The following is a 4,990-nucleotide window of genomic DNA, read 5'->3' as shown; positions in this document are numbered from 1 at the left end:
GTGAGTATCCGAACAGACTGGATCCCAAAAATCCAGTATATGCAGAGGAAACAAGTCCCAGTGTCATTGTCAGTGGCTTTTCAGAACGGCTCCTGGCCAGCCACATTCAGAGAATCCGGCCACATTCAGAAAATCTGGTTGGATCACATTCTCGTTCAGTCCCAGTCCAACTGGCCTTGGTGAACTCTCATTAGATCAGTCCCCTTGTATCAGTGGGTGATCGCACCCCTCGCGGTCCTGAGTTTTTTTCATGTTCTTGCTCCTTCTGCCCCTCATTTGGACCATGGGGGGCTCAGTCCGGTTCTCCAATGTGGGTCTCCGTCTGTATCGCCATCCATCGTCAGATGAAGAATCTATGGTGATAAGCAAAATTTTCATCAGTATGGTTATAGGCCAAGGCCGGTTCAGGCACCCTCTCCTCTGTCTAGAGAACAGTCTGGGGATCTCTCCTTGGACCTGGGATCCCATTTATAATCAAGTCTCCTGTAAACCCTAAAATGACTCCCTTAGTTGAAATATATTCTTCCCTGATCCCATATCCATCCTTCCTCCCTCCCCCCATCCCAGTCCACCTAGCTTTCCCCATTCCTCCCCTATTCCCTTCTCTCTAACCCTCTCCCCTTCCAAAAACCCTCCCACCCCCCCATGCACCCGAGGTAACCTGGGACTCTTGTCTATTTCCAATCTCCAGGCAGATAGCTACATGATTGTCAACAGGTTCACCTTCTTATTTAGCTTCTCTAGGATCACAAATAATAGGCTCAAAGACCTTTAATTATGGTTAGAATCCACATATAAGTGAATACATACCATATTCCACTTTTTGGGTTTGGCTTACCTCACTCAGTAAAGCGTTTTCTATTTCCATCCATTTGCATGCAAAATTCAAGATGTCATTGTTTTTTACCGCTGAGTAGAACTCTAATGTGTATATGTTCCACACCTTTATTAACCATTCTTCTATTGAGGGGCACCTAGGTTGTTTCCAAGTTCTGGCTATTACAAATAGTGCTGCTATGAACATAGTTGAACAAATGCTTTTGTAGTATGCTAGGGAGTCTCTAGGGTATATTCCCAAGAATGGAATTGTTGGGTCCTGAGGGAGGTTGATTCCCAGTTTCCTGAGAAATCTCCACACTGATTTCCACAGTGGCTGCACAAGTTTGCATTCCCACCAACAATGGATGAGTGTTCCCCTCATTCCACATCCTCTCCAGCATAGGCTATCATTGGTGTTTGAGTTTGGCTATTCTGACAGGTGTAAGATGATATCTCAAAGTTGTTTTGATTTGCATTTCCCTGATCACTAAGGAGGTTGAGCATGACCTTAAGTGCCTTTTGGCCATTCGGAGTTCATCTGTTGTGAATTCTCTGTTCAGTTCAGTACCCCATTTTTTAATTGGTTTAATTAGAGTTTTAGTGTCTAGTTTCTTGAATTCTTTGTATATTTTGGAGATCAGACCTTTGTCTGATGAGGGGTTTGTGAAGATCTTCTCCCAGTCAGAAGGTAGCCTTTTTGTCTTACTGACAGTGTCCTTTGCTTTACAGAAGCTTCTCAGTTTCAGTAGGTCCCATTTATTCATTGCTTCTCTTATTGTAGATTTTCTAATATGAGTAGTTTCTTTTAAGCAGCATAAGAAAGAATTTTGTCGATCGACTATGCTCTTGCCTGTATCCATGTTGGTGTCTGTTGACCATGCTACCAAGAGAGGACATGTTCATCGCCTCTGCTGTTCCCGAAGCCAGGACGGTGTCAGTGGTGCATGTTGTGGCTGAGAGCCGTATTGATGTCAATGATCTGTAGTGTCACCTGAGACCGTGCCGAGAACTGTGGTCCATGCCGTCACCAGAGCCCATGTGGATGTAAGTGGTCCATGTTGCCCAAAACAAAGACCAAGAAAGCTTTTGTTTTCCCCCAGTGGTACTGAATTCACACAGTTAAGAATGAGAAACGTAAAAGGCTTCTGTGACAACCTCTAACCCCCAGTTGAAACCCCTCACTCTCCAACCCCTAAAGAAGAAACAGTTTTAACAGGAATCCAGGGAAGAGTATACTTAAAAGTGTGATAGGGTTGCTGAAGTGTAGGTCTTCACAGTTGATGGCTCCTGGAGATAACGCTGGGGAAGGACTCAGTTTTCTTAAGGTGCTGACTTCTGGGAGTTTGGCCGTACTCTACTAAGTAAATGGGGGATACAAACTGGACCTGTCATTTTTTTCTTTTCTTTCTTTTTTTTTTTTCTTCTTTTGGGTAGAGGGCGGTCATAAGGGTCGAGGGTGAAACTTTGAAGGCTAGGAAGTTAGTGTGAATAGGGTACATTATGTGAAACTCCCAAATAATCAATAAAACATATGAAAAAAGAAATGGTTCTTTTCAGAAGGGGGAGAGCATGAAAGCAGTCCCCCACTACCACAAATTATGCAGTCGAGTTTCCTGCATTTGGGAAAAATCACATGGGGAAATAACAGGGGTCAACACATCGGGAGTGCAATGGATAAGCCTCGCCCTGGAAAAACCACCTTCGTGATCATGGTATCTCCTCTGCCAGGTAATTATAAGAGAGATGGTTCTTAATTAAGACCTAAAAATCAACATTCATTGTGATTTTATGCTAAAGTGCGTGCATGTGAAAATAAATGAAAACAATTTGTCTCAAGATAAGGCCCTTGATAATATGAAAAGAATCTTTCTTTATTAAATGTTTTAGCATTAGAATCTAGAACAGAAAAAGAAAAATGACAATGTGATTCCATAATAAAACAATTGTTCATTTATAAAAAATAATAACAAACCTCTAGATCTGTCTTACTTAGTATATGTGTTAAGTAGCATTATACAAGGCCAAAAATGATACATTAAAATAAAATGCAATTTATTTACTATTATCTTAGAAACAGAATGTTAAGCGGGATCAAAATTTACATTAATATTGCATCCAAATACAATGAAAATGTGTTGTTCAGTTGAAATTTTTGTTTTAATACAAAGCAAATGGTCTATGATATAAACATTGAGATTCCCTTCAGGGTGTTTCTTCATAACAGATGACTTCTTTCATTTACATATTTTAATTTAAACTTTCATATTTATCCACCAAAAAATATAGCCTGATGAGGGAACATGTGGGATTTAGTATGGAACAATTGATAGCAATGAATGCTATCAGAGTGTGCAAAGCAGGCTGTCTCTATCATCCAGAGTCAAGCCTGTTATAGGTTAGAGCAATAACAGAAAATGTTACAGAAGAATTTTTGGATGGTGTCATTTGAAATAAATTCTACACACAAGATCTGGAGTTCAGCTGTGTGAAGTCATACTTTCTGCACAATTCTAAATATAATATGTTCCATGGCATTGTGCAAACTGAATAATATGCAAGAAAGAAATGTGGCATGATTTAATGGAAATCTTTAATAACATAAAACATGTCATCTATGGCATGCAGGAATAATGTGTAGAAAATCTATAGTGTTACTACTGACTTTTACTATGTGTTTGAATTGCTATGTAAAAGTTAATTTTATTTAAAACTTTAAAAAGTAAAATTTAAAAACATTCAACACTATGTTAGGAGAGTGAAAAACTTGAAGGGATGATTTTCTTATTTATAAAGTCCATGATTGTTCCACTGTCAAGTTATTTGAAAGCTGTAAGATAGTTATGACTCATAACAATACTTAAATACTTATTTAATGCTTTCCCCAAAGGTCAATGCTTATTACTAGCACAGATCTATAATGTTTACTACTCACCAACTGCACCACTTAGGTCAGTTACTGCTGTGGGACAATGGTCTGTACTCTGTCAATTGTATTTTTAATAAACTACTGATTGACCAGTAGTCAGGCAGAAAGTATAGGAATGGTAACCAGAAGAGGAGAATTCTGGGAAGAGAAAGAGTCAGTCTGCATTCATCACTTAGACACAGAGGAAGCCACACACAGAGCAAGCAAGATGTGACTGCCTCACTAAAAAAGGTACCAAGCCATGCGGCTAACACACACAAGAATTATGGGCTAATATAAGTTATAAGAATTAATAAGAAGCCTGGGCTACTAGGCCACTTGGTTTATGATTAATGTAGACTTCTGTGTATTTATTTGGGATGAAACAGATGTGGGACCTGGTAAGACAGAAACCTAGGTCAATAAATTATATTATAAAGGAAAATTCTCTTTTATTTATAATGTCTTGAGTTTACTGACAATAGATGTACCAAGTGAGTTCTGAGTTGTGTACCAGAGGAGGAGATGAAAACCATATCTTTCCACATGTATTTGTTAGCCTGGAAAAATGTGAATATTTGTTTGTATCACCTTATAAATTAGATGAGTTGGGTCAAGAATTCAAAACAAACTTTCTCTCAAATGTAACAGGTTGGGCAAAATAACTTTGTTCAAAAGATGTTCCCAAATCCCATGCATTGAAGATGAGGACCATGCAATGTGGAATAGTTCTCACTTAATCTGCAGTATCTACTCTGTTGTATATATAAGCTGATAGAAAGAGAGATGGAGAAATTACTGCTTCTTAGGGGCCTCTTCTGAGGGTCAAAGTACTTCCTAAATTTCACTTTGGATACTGGCAATGACAACTAAGAGAACAAAGAAGCAAATAAAACAGGGTTTTACAATCAAAACAATACATATATATATGAACAGACTATTAGGGACTGTGCTGTACTCACATGGTGAGGACTACATAATTTATTTTAATAGGATTTCTGGTTTTTTTTCTCTTGACTTTGTTTTGAGATAGAATTTTATGGGTTGTAGGCCTGTCTATGTGACTGAAGAGGACCTTGAACTCCTGATCTTTCTGCCCTCAGCTCTCAAGTACTAGAACTATAGGTTTATGTCTCTATACTTGTTTTATAAAATTCTGAATATGGAATTCCGGGCTCCTTGCCTAGACAAACGACTCTATTAACTGAGCTATATGCCTAGGACCTTTGTTGTTTTATTTCAATACTGTAAACTGAAACCTGAGTA

General features: G+C 38.6%; 1 pseudogene; it reads right to left on the bottom strand.

Moving 5' to 3' along the window:
* Positions 1-2,377: 2,377 nt before the first annotated feature.
* On the bottom strand, positions 2,378-2,555 carry LOC125391447 (U1 spliceosomal RNA; annotated as a pseudogene).
* Between the last annotated feature and the right edge of the window lie 2,435 nt (positions 2,556-4,990).

This window comes from Myodes glareolus, chromosome 16 (genome assembly GCF_982192425.1).
Source record: "Myodes glareolus chromosome 16, mMyoGla1.1, whole genome shotgun sequence".
In the NCBI taxonomy this organism is placed as follows: domain Eukaryota; kingdom Metazoa; phylum Chordata; class Mammalia; order Rodentia; family Cricetidae; genus Myodes; species Myodes glareolus.
This window is presented reverse-complemented; position numbering and strand designations above follow the sequence as displayed.